Genomic DNA, 14,480 nt, shown 5'->3' on the forward strand with positions numbered 1-14,480 from the left:
CCAAGAGACTGTATTAAGGAAATACAAAGTAGGAAGACTCGAAACAATCTTGGAGACTAAGTGGTGTCATAGAAAAGATTGGAAGAAGAAGAGTTTGGATTTGATATCCCGCTTTATCACTACCCGAAGGAGTCTCAAAGCGCCTAACATTCTCCTTTCCCTTCCTCCCCCACAACAAACACTCTGTGAGGTGAGTGGGGCTGAGAGACTTCAAAGAAGGTCTTGGGTGGCGGTTATCGCCTTGGGTGGAATCATTTAGTCTTTTCTTTCCTATATGGTGGGGCAGTGGCATGTGAATTGGTGACTCACCCCCCTGCAGTGGCAATTCCAGGGCCCCCCCTCTTAAAGAAGAGAAGAAGAAGAGTTTGGATTTGATATCCCGCTTTATCACTACCCAAAGGAGTCTCAAAGTGGCTAACAATCTCCTTTCCCTTCCTCCCCCACAACAAACACTCTGTGATGTGAGTGGGGCTGAGAGACTTCAGAGAAGTGTGACTAGCCCAAGGTCACCCAGCAGCTGCATGTGGAGGAGCGGACACTTGAACCCAGTTCCCCAGATTACAAGTCTACCACTCTTAACCACTACACCACACTTGCTCTTGGAGTGCTTCCTGCCCCTCACTCTTCTGCTTCCTGATCTATTAATTAATATGAGAAGCCATTCTTGCAAGTTCTCTGCACCTGCTACTCAGTGAACTAGCTCCTCCTCCCCAGCCTGCCCCCTCACTATTCTTACTATTGCTTTCCCCAACCTGGTGCTCTCCGTAGGATTTGGACTACTGCTTGCATGAGAGCTGTAACCCAAAACACTGGGAGCCAGGGCTGGATTAACCATTGGGCAAAATAAGCCCATGCTTAGGGCATCAAAGGAAAGGGGGCATCACATAAATGTTCCATTACCAGATTTACCACGGACCATACGGTGCAGTTGAACAAAAATAAACATTGTTTATCCAAATATACAAAAATAAACATTTTCTATCTTGCTGTAGGGTTTGTTTCATTTCAAAAAATGAATTTTTTTTATTTTATGGCTTGCTGTTGTTTATGTTTTGAATCAGATATATATGAGGGCACCAAAATCTTGTAAGTGCCATTGGCCTCTAAATGTCTTAATCCGGCCCTGTTAGGAGGGCTCCAAATTGCGGAGGGCTGCCTTACTAACTCCATCTACTGAGATTGAAAGGGCGTGGGGTTCCACCTTCTGAAGAGACTATTGCCGAGGAGGGAACGGGGGAGCAACTCCCAAGGCAGCTTGTTACCCCAAGCCACTGGACTTTGCGTCCGCCTCACCTGCCCTCTGAGCAGACTGGAGGGCTCAAGATCAGCTTCCTGCAACCTGGCGACTGCCCGGCGGGGAGTTATAGCCCAAACCATCTGGCTGCCTCCCGGGTACCGGAGTCCGGACGGGGAGCGCACGCCAGGGGGAGCCCCGCGCTCGTCTTGGGCGGCCTTTTCCACACATCCCCTCCTCCCCTCGGCGCCCCGTACGCTGTGTTGCTCTCTCCTTTCTCCCTAAATTCAAGCCCGTTTGCTCCGTTCTCCGATTTTCAGGGAGTTTTCTCCGCGCCCCCGACGAGGGTTGGCACCGAATTTCCAGCCCGATGGCGAGCTGGGGATGCTCGCCTCACGCAACCCGGTGGGCGCCTCCGCCAGGTGCGCGCCTCGACGGCTGCCCTTCTCGCGCCCCTCCTCTCCGCCTTAAAGTGCGCGGCGGCGGCGCGCAGGTCCCTCCCCGGCGCCCCGCCCCGGCTGCGCGGACTCGCCGGGGCTCCTTTGTGTGCGCTTGGCCGCCGCGCCGGAATTTCGCCCCGCTCCCTGGCAGACAGCGAGCCAGCCAGCTAGAGAGGGAGGGAGAGGGAGGGAGGGAGCGGGGCCGCCGCGGCTCCTCCTCCGGCTCCTTCGCCCAGCCTCCTGCACCGCCGACCGCCTGCCCGCCCGGCCGACCGCGCTGCCGCCGCCTCCACGCGCGTCGCCGAAGCCTGGCGGGCGGCTGCTCGGCTCCTTGTCGCCGGATCCCTGAGGCGCCGCGCCCCGCGGGGGACCCTGCGCGCAGGTAAGGGCGAGGGGCATTGTGCTGCGGCGGCCGCGGGGCGGGGAGAGCAGCGGCGTCCCACCTCGCCCGCCAGGGATGCTGCTGCTACCGGGCGGGCGGGCGGGCGGGTGACGGGGCGGGCGCCTTGCGCGGGGACAAGCTGAGACAGCGCGCCAGGCAGCCTCTCCGCGCGGGGAAGGCAGGCGGCCGGGCAGCAGGCCGGACTGGGCGAGCGCTCCGCGCGCAGGGGCGGGCCAACCCTGGACTGGAGCCTCTCGCTGGCTCTCCGCATCCTTTGCGCGCCTGCCTGCGCCCGGGCGTCTCCAAAAGTTTCTTCTCTCCCGCGCTCCGCTCCGAGCTTGGCGTGCGCCCCCGCCTGCGCGCAGCGGGACGCGCGGAGGCGTCCGAGCTCTTGCGCGCTAGGAGGCACCGTCCCGGGAAGGGCTCCTGCGCTGCGCAACCGGTGGCGCCGCGGGCTGCTCGGTCGCTTGCCTTGGGTGGCGAGAGAGGGCGCCGCACCTGCCCGGCAGAAGCAGGCGGCTCGGGTCCGAAGGACTCGATGCTCCCAGCAGAGGTCCGGGCTCGGGGAAGAGAACACGACGGTGGCATCTTCTCCCCCTCGAGCCCAGGCTTCGCTTGCGGAAGGTTCTAGGGTTCCGTTCTGTGCAGCTCAAGTTCGACAGTGCTTGGATGCGGGACAAGGAAACATTATGGAACTGTTGCCCACCAGAATAGTAGATCATCTTGGGCTAGACGACCTGACGTGCTACAAAACCGCTTGCTCAGTTTCTGTGTTTTCGAGGCTTCCAGAAAGCAGTGTTTTAGGGCTGCAGCCAGTAACCCAGATGCTCAGGTGTTTTGCATTGGATGATTGTCTAATCTGGAATAATGAAGGAACATGGAAAGAGAGAATCCGCAGGACACATAAGGAGGCACTTCCTGCATTTCTTCCCCTTTCTTGAAAAGATGCCCAGGGGTGTGAATGGCTATTGCTTGGCTTCAAGAAAGAACACCCGAATCTTGGGTGAAAGATTGGCACAATCCCCTGCTACTTGAGCTCTCTGAAAAATTACTTAGTGTTTTTTTTAAAAGGTTACGTGTGTGCACCCCTGCACGCCATAGCTTTGTTTTGCTTTGTTTAGAAAATGCTGTTTAGAAAATGCTTTGTTTAGAAAATGCATTATTTGTTTCCCTCTCTTAGATTAGATTGCAGCAATAAAAACCTAAAGTGCTAAGTATTCATAACAGGAAGGCAGCTCCAGAAATTATAGCTTTCATTGGAGTGGAGCTCTTTCTGAAAGTTGGGAGGTGAGCAGGCTGGGCTATACTTTATTTGGATGTGCTGAGAGGGCTCTAAGCTCCCTAGTAGAGCACCCGCCTTGCATGTAAAGGGCCCTGTGAATCCGTATCATGTCTGATTAAATGATGATGAGATAGCTGGGTTAAGAAGAAACCTCTACCGGAGACCAGAGAACACTTTCCTTTTGAAGTAGACAATATTGGGCAATGGACCAGCTGTCTGGCCGTGAGGTGGGCTTATGTATGTTGTTAAACCCTAATGTGTAGTCTTCTCCTCTAAAGGAGACCCTATGAGACTCTAAAGTCCCATTGAAGCTGGTGTGTCTAACGTCCTGGTCCTAAACCAACTGCTGCCAAATAAATGCTTAAAGCTGGCATACTTGTGCAAGATTCTAAACCATAAAGTTATTCTGCCCTTGCAGAATAAAGAAGAGCTGGCCAAGCATATGCTTATGGACAGCACGCTAGCAGGACGTAAAGACAACAATGCTCTCTTGCTGTCATTTCCCAACAGCTGGTGTTCAGAGTGCTGCCTCTGATCCTGCAGGTGGCACATAGACCACGGATTAGTAGCCCCTCGTGTACTTTTTCATCATGAATTTGCCCAATACTTTGTGGCCAAGTAGGTGTTGTGTGGGCAGCACTTCTCTTGTCTGTCCTGAATGTCCAACCTTTTAGCTTTACTGCTTCACCCTCTGTTATATTGCATGAGAGTGAAAGAGAGAGGAAAGCACTTTCTAGCTGCTTCTGCTCCTCCCCCCCACCCTTTCTTGTCTTTTTGCTAAACCGAAAACCCCTAAACATTGCAAGCTTTCCTCGAAGGGGAGTTCTTTACCGTGTAGATTGTACTTTTCCTGCTCTACTGGGCAACATTTTGCATTTTTTGAGGATCAGTGTTCTAAGGAACTCAAATTCAGGTAGATTGTTTTAACCAGCTATAAGCTCAAGTAAAGCTCTGCTTGGCATTGTTACCCTTTTCTGTGTGATATTTGCCTTCCTGTGAGTAAAACTCTGCACTGCTGATCAGCAGGAGCGGGCAGGTGTCCCCTTTTGCCACTTGAAGTGACATGGGAAGGTGCCCCCACCACCAATTTCCAGCGAGCCCTTGCACGCTGCTCCCAAAATTGCTGCTGATGCTAGCACCATTTCTCCAGCGGTGGTGGGGGCAGTAGGGAAAGGTGGGGTGCCCACAAGGGCAGCCTGAGGGCTGCAAGTGACGCTCAGGCCCTTTTGGGGCAACCCTTGGCAAATTTGGCAAACCCCTCCCCCCAGTGATGGCCAAACGTGGCCCTCCAGCTGTTTTTGGACTACAACTCCCACCATCCCTAGCTAACAGGACCATCGGTCAGGGATGATGGGAATTGTAGTCCCAAAACAGCTGGAGGGCCGAGTTTGGCCATCACTGCCCCATGTGCTCGCAAATGATTGCAACACTGCTAGGATAGAGCAGGATTATCTTCATTGCCCCATTGCAGATCTGTAGTGAGGAGAACTCGCCTAGTGAGTTTGTGGTGAAGGTGAGATATTAACTTGCTGGCTTGGCTTCACACAATCTTTGACATCACCCATCAGGTTTTGATCCCATTGTAGACTATAACACTGCCTTGTTTGAAATAATTATTTGGTCAGTTGTGGTCGGGACTGTGGACCAATCTAAATGGCATATTCTGTGGATGGCTGAATATAGGTGCATTGCTTCTCTTATTTTATGACTACTGAACGTGGAAACTGCTGAGAGCACTCAAAACTAAACACAGCAGCTCCCATTTTCAACAAGCTTGTATTTCTTACTTGTATCATGCATTCATTTATACGTGGCATAGTGTGTTTATAAGGAATAATAGAAAACAACAAAAAGGTTTGTGCAGTGCTTTCCCCCCTTAAAAAATGTTTAGGCTTACTCTCATTTTCCTACTCATATTCAAATACTTCTCCTCAATGAGGCCAAACTTAGATTCACAAAATGTTTAGGGGTATGTGTCCCCCTGTGTACCCTCAGAAAGAAAAGCACTGGGTTTGTGCCATGCAAGGGAAAGAAGAATACTGGTTTCCTTGGACAAGTTAGGAAAAGAGAAGTATTGGCTCTTTACATATGTATTGCTGTTGGTTTCAGTGAGCTCACTTCCAGATATTTCTGAGCTTCCCAGTTACATTTCCAGCTGCAGGGAGTTAGGAAATTCTTATTTAGCTTACAATTTTAGTAATGTTGCTCCATCTTTCCTCACTCAGTTCTCCTCCAGTGACCTTGTGTTGAGTTTTAGAAAGAATCATTGCCAGACAAGCTGATAGTTCACAGGATGAGGTAATATAGTATCTTGTTTCTTAGTAACCACCCACTGAGCTCAGAAAGCAGAACAATGCAAGGTGAAGCCCACCCCCCTCCCCTCCGAGTCGGAGATTTCCAAAGTCAAAGCTCATCCTCGCTGGACTGAACAAAATTGGCTCGAGCAAAATGATGCAGGGAACTTAGTGCCACAATTAAACAGTGAAAACTTCAGCTAGTTATAGCTCAATCCATAATCAAAGTGTCAAATTCAATGCTTGAAATGTAAACATACGCAGAGTTGTATGTTTTTCTCCAGCCCTGCACATGGAAACAAAATTAACACTGTACGTACACATGGGAGATTAATGCATTATAATAATTCATATTTAAAAACAAACGTATCAGCTCAGTAGAAGGAATTTCTTTACTACCGGAGGAAGTAAAGTATATGTAGATTTTGAAATTCATAACATGTGTTCTGTCCTTGTTACCAGGAGCCGGTTTATTTACAATGGTGTTGTGTCCTGCTTTCTTTTCAGTATACCCCTCCGGCACCCTCTCTGTTAGCCCCTGTCACAAACTCTGTGTGTCTCTGTTTTCCTTTGTCTCCATTCTCCTTCCCCCGACTTGGAGCTGCGCTTAATACTTCAAACCTGCACATTTGTGGGTGCATGCATCTTCCTTTGGTACTTCCGTGCGCATGGCCTGCATTGGGTGTGTGTGTGGGCTCTCCCATTTATTCTCCTTGAACCTGGGCCCTCTTGCAGGCAAAGCACATCCTCCGCCCCTGAGCTATGCACCCACCTTGCTGGCCATGGATCCAGCCTTACCAAGGGGCTGGTTGTGCAAAGGAGGCACTTGGGGTCCCATCTGGTTCCCCCCGCTTTAAATGTTAGGGTCTGGTTTGGCTCCTGCTTTAGTCAGTGCTAAAACTCCAATAGGAGGAGACTTTGATCCTGAACCATGCAGTCATTTGATATAAATCATCTGTTTTCATTCTTTCATGTCTGAGGCTTGAGATACTAACCAGAAAAATGTTTCTTGGCACTGGGCTGTAGGTTAACTTCACATGCATTTAATGTGCATTGCTATTGATCACGAGGAACAAAGGCAGGCATTTCATCCTATGTCCTGTCAATCAAGCCCAGCAGCTGAGTTTTCTGGTTGCCAATTTGCAGCTGCTTAATGGTCCTGAGACTTTAACCTTCTAGGGACCTTGTGCTTGTAAGCAGCACTGCTTTGTTTAAGCTGTGCTAGAAATTCCCCAGGCATGTTTTGCGACTTGCATGGGTCCAGTTGCGACTGTGGGGGGGGGGAATCTCTGGATGCCAGGTTGGCGCAGAGTTGCCAAGTCTCCCGCCGAAAAATGCAGGATCAGCAGTGGTGTGGCACCGGAAGTTGCATCTACGCATGTCCGGGCACCGGAAATCGGGCAGTGGCAGGACCCAAAATGGAGCCTCCCTGGCAGGTAGGAAATCCGGGGGATTTACGGGATTTTTTTCAATCCGGGCTGCCGGTGGGAAACTGTTTAAAATACGGGGCTTTCCCCGTGAAAAACGGGAGACTTGCCAGCTATGGGTTGGCGACAGACATCTCCACCCAGCTGACCCCTCCAGCTTTCTTAAGCAGGTAAGCAGAAGAGTTTCTTTATTGCATTTATATCCCACCTTTTTCTCCAGGGAGTACATGGTTCAGTGGGTCTCCTCTGAGTAAAACAACACTCTTTACTTCTATCAGAATTGGAACTGTGCCTTCTGTTCTAATGTTTAAATAGCTGTCCCAGGAGTCTGCTGTTCAGTAATCGCACAGTTCAAAGTTGGAGTCAACTCTTTATTAGCAAAACCACAATCTCCACAGACTTGGTTGGGTGTCAGGCCTAATGAGCAGAGCAGCTCATTCCCGGTGGTCTTACTCCATGAAAGTCAGTGGCTGAGAGTGAAAGTTCCCGCCTTCTCAGCACCTGCCATTTTAGAGGTATAGCTTTACACGCTGCTTGAGCCAACTGCTGTCAGGGTGCCATAGCTTCTAAAACCCACCATTGAAGAAGTGAGGTTACAGGGATCCAGGCAAAGGGCCTTCTCGGTGGTGGCGCCCGCCCTGTGGAACGCCCTCCCATCAGATGTCAAAGAAATAAACTATCTGACTTTTAGAAGACATCTGAAGGCATTCCTGTTTAGGGAAGCTTTTAATGTTGGATGTTTTATCGTATTGTTATTATTAATGATGATGATGATGTTGGGAGCTGACCAGAGTAGCTGGGAAAACCCAGCCAGATGGGCATGGTATAAATAATAAACTATCATCACCACCCCACCACCATCATGAGTTGGACTGCAATGGTCAGGGCCCAGGGCCCAACTTCATTTGCTCCATGGAAAACCATGAGCAGGACCAGCTTCCTTCCCCCCCTCTTTCTTTTTCTCTCTCCCTTCTCTCTCTCTCTCTCTCTTTCCTACCCCTTCCTTCCTTCCTTCCCTCCCTCTCTCTTCCCTCCCTCCCCCCTCTCTATTTCCCTCTCACCCCTCCTCCCTCCCTCCCTTCTCTGTCTCTTCCCTCCCTCCCTCTCTCTTTCATCCCTTCCTTCCTTGTCTTCCTTCCTTCCTTCCTTCCTTCCTTCCTTCCTTCCTTCCTTCCTTCCTTCCTTCCTTCCTTCCTTCCTTCTCTCTCTTCCCCCTCCCTCCCCACCCTGCACTATTACTCTGTGGTAGCAGGACTGCCACTGCTTTGGAACATGTAGCAGATATCATGGTTACAAGGAACAGGTTGGATGAAATACATCTGTGTTTGAAATATGATTAGCCGGGGGGGGGGCGGGCGCCAGAAGGTGATCTCACCTAGGGCGCTAAAAACCCTAGCACCGGCCCTGCACCAACTTCCTGGACCTTGGAACCACCAACATACAGTGCCCTAGTTTCTCACTATTCATCCTCAGTAGGGGTACTCTGTTTGTCTGAGTAGAACAGGCTTAACAACATTTTGCTATATTAATTAAACCCCAAATATAAGATAATGGAAATGGTTTAGCAAAACAATTCGCCAAAATTTGCAGTACACGAAGACGACTCTGAATGTCTTTCAGAGATGACGCTTTTCAATTAACTCTTTGTGCCATGATGAACACTCAAAATCTTTGGTTAATAATGTGTGACACACGTGACTCTGTAGCCACGATCTCTTGGATGAGCGGATCACTGTAATGAACACTGTTCTTCTAGGGAGGAGGCACATTCATCTGTCCAAACAGAAAGAGGCCGTAACTCTTGTTGACACATGCTGCACAGAGCAAAGTTGTGACACCAGTCGAGCAGTGGCTCAATGCCAGGATATAAATATAATCAGTGCGGAACTATAATTTGCATTTCTCGCTCCTTGATGAGAATGCCACTCAATAAGTCCTCGTTCTTGTGAACAATGTGCCTATGGTTGCAGGCTCCTTTCCTGGAATCTCTGCTTCCTTGTCTGTTACCATGAGACATGAGCCCTAAGGGACTTGGGTTGGGAGCCTCTTCATTGAGGAAAGGCCAGCAAACCTGCACATCCAGACAGTGCAAACTCCATACAGCTATTGTACCACTCTGTTCCATAACTGCTCAATCATACAGCACTCTCAGTAGGAAGGAAGCCACTATTCACAAGTGGAGAGAGGTCCACTTTGTTGTTATTTCACATTAAAAGGTAAAGGACCCCTGACAATTAAGTCCAGACACAGACGACTCTGGGGTTGCGGCGCTCATCTCCCTTTACTGGCCGAGGTAGCCGGCGTTTGTCTACAGACAGTTTTTCCAGGTCATGTGGCCAGCATGACTAAGCCGCTTCTGGCGGAACCAGAGCAGTGCATGGAAACACCGTTTACCTTCCCGTCAGAGCTATTGATCTACTTGCACTTTGACATGCTTTTGAACTGCTACCAGTAGGTTGGCAGGAGCTGGGAACAAGCAACGGAAGCTCACCCGTTGCGGGGATTTGAACCGCCGACCTTCTGATCGGCAAGCCCTAGGCTCAGTGGTTTACACCACAGTGCCACCTGTGTCCTGTGTTCACATTAACTGCAATTGACTCTCCCATGGATGGGGAAACTTCTGGGGGGGGGAGAGGTGAGTTTTGGGGAACAAAAGGTAGAAAGGGAAAGAGTTAAATAACACTCCTTCCTACCACTCTCTTGCTCTTGCAACCTTGAGGATGTTTTTCATTTTAAAAAATTGTGAACAGTTTTCTTTTGTAAAAAAAAAACCCAAAACACTTTCCGTTATATGAAAGGAATATTGCAACGGAGTGTCCTGTAGTTTGGCCCCGAGTTGAAATGTTAACGAGATTCCTCCACCCTCCCTTGAAACCCATTTAAAAGTTATTTCATGAAGATTGTTTAACTAATTGGCTTAACAGACAACATCTGATCCTGATAAATGGGCCATTGGCAGGTGATAGAACTGTTATTGCTGCACAACATAAAATGGTTTTATAACTCCTTAATTGGCAGGCCTTTTAATTTAGGCTGTGCTGGTATTTCTCCCCATATCTTCCTGTGTGCTAATGGGGCGTGGTGATGCTTTAGCTCCATAGAGCTAAAGATTGAAGGTGTGATCTGTAGACTGCAATTACATTAGGCATTGGGTCAAAGAAGTAAATCTCACTTTAGTTGAGGGTCACTGCAGCATGCCTTAGAATAGGCATCTCCAAACTTGGCCCTCCGGATGTTTTGGGACTACAACTCCCATCATCCCTAGCTAACAGAACCAGTGGTCAGGGATGATGGGAATTGTAGACCCAAAACATCTGGAGGGCTGAGTTTGGGGGTGCCTGCCTTAGAAAGTAAGAATAAAGCCATAATCCTATGCACCAATCCTTAGATTGGGAAGTAAGCCTCACACTGAATTTAGTGGTACTTGCTTCTTAGAAAACATACTTAGGTTTAGGCGCTACAGGATGGCATTTCTTTTTTTTTTTTAAATCAATTTTTATTAGATTTTCACTTACAAATCAATCATATCAAATTATACAAATATATATCTATTAAACCAAATATTATGCCAAATTATAAAAATTTTGCTTCCCCATGCTTCAAATTCTGAGGGTTCTGAATATCGATAATTGCTGCCATTCTAATCAAAGTTCCAAGTTCTTTCCAATCCTTTTAATCCAACATAGTCCAGATCCATAGCTGCCAAGTTATCCCTTTTTTAAAGAGATTTTCCCTTATGCTGAATAGGCTTCCTCGCGAGAAAAGGGAAAACTTGGCAGCTATGTCCAGATCACAGGATGGCATTTCTGACCCATTCCTGTTGCTGCCGCTTGGGAGGGAGGGAGCCCGGCAGTGTTCCTTTTCGTACGGGATTTCAAATCTTTGCAGTTCTGTGCCGAAGTTGAATGCCCTTGTTTCGATTTCACCCTATTTGGGGCTTATTTGATCTCTGCTTTGACTGTTTTAAAATGCACATCATAACTCCTTGAAATTTGCACTCACATCTCTTGTAACATGACCTTTTTTATTCCAAACCTCAATGAAGAAGATGCCCTTTCCCATGTGTGTACAGTCTTCCTGTCTTCCTTTTTTTCTTAACATGCACATGATTAGTCAATTTAGCCATCACTAGTACATTTCTGTTCCTCTCCTTTCATTGTTGCTATTAAAAAATGGTAATATGCTTTGGCTTATTTTTTTCATAACTGGTAGCTAAACAAGAATGGGTCCACTTTTAAATTAATTTTTTTTTAAAAAAAGACAATTTATTAAATTTTCCAAATAAACACATTAAACAATAACAAAACATTCAACAACAAACACAACAACACATATTAAACACAAAATTTCCTCTTTTTAACATCTATTCAACTATTTAAATTCAGGTTACAGGTAGGTAGCCGTGTTGGTCTGGATCGAAGTAAAATAAAAAAAATTCCTTCAATAGCACCTTGTTGTTGTTGTTTAGTCGTTTAGTCGTGTCCGACTCTTCGTGACCCCATGGACCATAGCACGCCAGGCACTCCTGTCTCGCACTGCCTCCCGCAGTTTGGTCAAACTCATGTTCGTAGCTTCGAGAACACTGTCCAACCATCTTGTCCTCTGTCGTCCCCTTCTCCTAGTGCCCTCAATCTTTCCCAACATCAGGGTCTTTTCCAAGGATTCTTCTCTTCTCATGAGGTGGCCAAAGTATTGGAGCCTCAGCTTCACGATCTGTCCTTCCAGGGAGCACTCAGGGCTGATTTCCTTAAGAATGGATTGGTTTGATCTTCTTGCAGTCCATGGGACTCTCAAGAGTCTCCTCCAGCACCAGAATTCAAAAGCATCAATTCTTCAGGTATCTGAAGAAGTGTGCATGCACACGAAAGCTCATACCAAAATAAAAACTTAGTTGGTCTTTAAGGTGCTATTGAAGGAATTTTTTTTATTTTATTTAAATTCAATTTGCTCTGCCGAGCTTTGATTTCCCTCCTTCCCCTCATTCGGTTTTCTTATCTACTCCTGTCTCACAGTTCCTTTATTCCATCTCTTAAAGTCAATTCGTAGGATTTATTTCAAACCTGAAAGTGTCTTTAAAGTTCTACAGTTCTTCTCCATATAGTCCACGAATTTACTCCAGTCCTTTTGGAACCTTGACTCTCCCTGGTTTCGGATCTTGCTAGTCAGCCTTGCTAGTTCCGCATAGTCCATCATTTTCGTCCGCCACTCTTCAATCGTCGGTAACTCCTGGGTTTTCCATTTTTGGGCTAATAAAGTCCTAGCCGCGGTTGTCGCATACATAAATAATACTTGGTCTCCTTTTACAATCTCCTCTCCTATAAGTCCTAAAAGAAAAGCCTCTGTTTTTTGGGGGAAAGTATATTTAAAAATCTTTTTCAATTCATTATATATCATTTCCCATTTTTTTAAAATTTTCTCGCATGTCCACCACATATGATAAAACTCACCATCCTTATCTTTGCATTCCCAGCATAACTTACTACTCATTCTATACATCTTAGCCAATTTTACTGGTGTTAAATACCATCTAAACATCATCTTCATAACATTCTCTTTCAAGGCGGTACATGCTGTAAACTTCAATGTTTGATTCCATAATTTCAACCACGCATCATATTCAATATTGTGCCCAAAGTCTTTTGCCCATTTTATCATCACATCTTTTGTCAATTCATCTTTCGTATACCATTCTAACAACAAATCATACATTTTTGACAACAATTTTACTCTGCCTTCCAACAATTCTATTTGAAATTTGGACCTTTTATCCTCAAAACCTATTTTTTTTATCGTTTGTAAAAACATCATTTGCTTGGTGGTATTGCAACCATCCAGTCAAGGCTTCTTTAATTTCCTCATATGGTTTCAACCTCCATCCCTTTTCTGATTTCATCAAAATCTCCTCGTAAGTGGCCCTCCTCCCCTCCATATTTATCTTCTTAACCATCAGCACTTCCACCGATGAGATCCACCGTGGGGTCTTTGTTTCTAACAGCAACTTATTTCTTTCCCACACCTCATATGAAGACCTTCTTATCACATCACTTTTAAATTAAAATTAAATCAAAACCAATAATCCAATAATTTTTGAGAGCTTGTAAATCCAAAACTTTGACCCTGCTGAACGTGGCTTGTCCACTATGTCCATGTTAGTTTGGTGCAGCTCCTAGAAAGTGCTTTGGGGAACCTCTCAGGGGTTTGTCTCACCTGTGCTTTCTGGACTTGCCACTGCTAACCCACTTTGCTATACTTGCTTGGCGCCATTCACACACCTGCTCCCAGAGAGTGGAATTCAAATAAGATCTCTCCTCCTCAGAGAGGGGAGACTTTGCGGGCGGGACCCCCTCTATGCGCCAAGCGGGGGGGGGGCGTGTTCAGCCCCCTGCTTCACCTATACCTGCTGCCACGCTCAGGCCCCTGGCTGGCCAATAGGGCCGGCCCGTGGGCGGGGTTTACCTGCTTTAAAACAGCGCGGCAGCATCCGTATCTCCCCTTCTGCTGCTCCTCCTCAACGGATCTCCCGCCCACCCTCCCTGTAGGTCTTCCCTTGGTGTGTTTGCTTTGACCTTGCTATGGACTTTGGTTGGTCGTCTTTGGTTGCCCAAAGGGTCCTGGAAGGAGTTCTTTATCCAATTGGCTAATTGGCACTGGCCTCTTGGTTTTTTCGCCTACCTCGTAGCAATTCGTCACAACTTATCTCGGTATTTGGCGGTAGGCATTGGAATATGGAGTTGTCTGGTGTGTTCCAGGACTGGTTGTGGCCATCATCCAACCCTCCTCTTATAGGGGTATCCCCTTAAGGCACGGGTGTCAAACACAAGGCCCGGGGGCCAAATCCGGCCCGCCAGACCTCGTCATGTGGCCCGCCAAGCGCCCCAGCCAGCGGGACCCAGCAGTGGGACCTTGCTGCTGAAGCGCCGCGCCAACAAAGCGCCGACAAACAGCTGGGGCCGGGGAAATGCTTTTTGCCCCTGGGTCCCTTCGCGCTCTTTTCTGGCGCTGAATCAAGGCGGCGACCCCCCCTTCTCTTTCTTTCTTTCTTCCTCTCTCTCTCGTTCTTATTCTTTCTTTCCCTCTCCTTCCTTCCTTCTTTATCTCTGTCTTCTCTCCCTCTTTCTTTTTCTTTCCTTCTTTATTCCTTCTTTCCTACTCTTCTTTCTCTCACCTCTTTCCTTCCTCTCTCCCTCCTGCTCCCTCTTTTCTTTCTTTCTTTCTTCCTTACTTCCTTCCTTTCTTCCTTCCGTCCTTCCCAACTTTCTTCCTCTCCCTCATTCTTATTCTTTCTTTCCCTCTACTTCCTTACTTCTTTCTCCCTTTCCGTCTTCTCTCCCTCTTTCTTTTTCTTTCCTTCTTTATTCTCTTCCTTATTTCCTATTCTTCTTTCTCTCCCCTCTTTCTTTCCTTCCTTCCTCTCTCCCTCC

General features: G+C 47.7%; 1 protein-coding gene across 3 annotated transcripts in view; it reads left to right on the forward strand.

The window, feature by feature from the left end:
* The first annotated feature begins 1,545 nt into the window (after nucleotides 1-1,545).
* The window catches only part of ENOX1 (ecto-NOX disulfide-thiol exchanger 1), a 264,024-nt gene continuing 251,089 nt past the window's right edge, over nucleotides 1,546-14,480 (forward strand). The window contains exon 1 of one of the 3 annotated variants that reach the window (XM_035103500.3): nucleotides 1,546-2,056. The gene's annotated coding sequence lies outside the window, so the exon portion shown is untranslated. The remainder of the gene's footprint in view (nucleotides 2,057-14,480) is intronic. The other 2 variants (XM_088676096.1, XM_035103504.3) reach the window with 2 other exon arrangements.

This window comes from Zootoca vivipara, chromosome 8, assembly GCF_965207765.1.
Source record: "Zootoca vivipara chromosome 8, rZooViv2.hap1.1, whole genome shotgun sequence".
Lineage (NCBI taxonomy): Eukaryota > Metazoa > Chordata > Lepidosauria > Squamata > Lacertidae > Zootoca > Zootoca vivipara.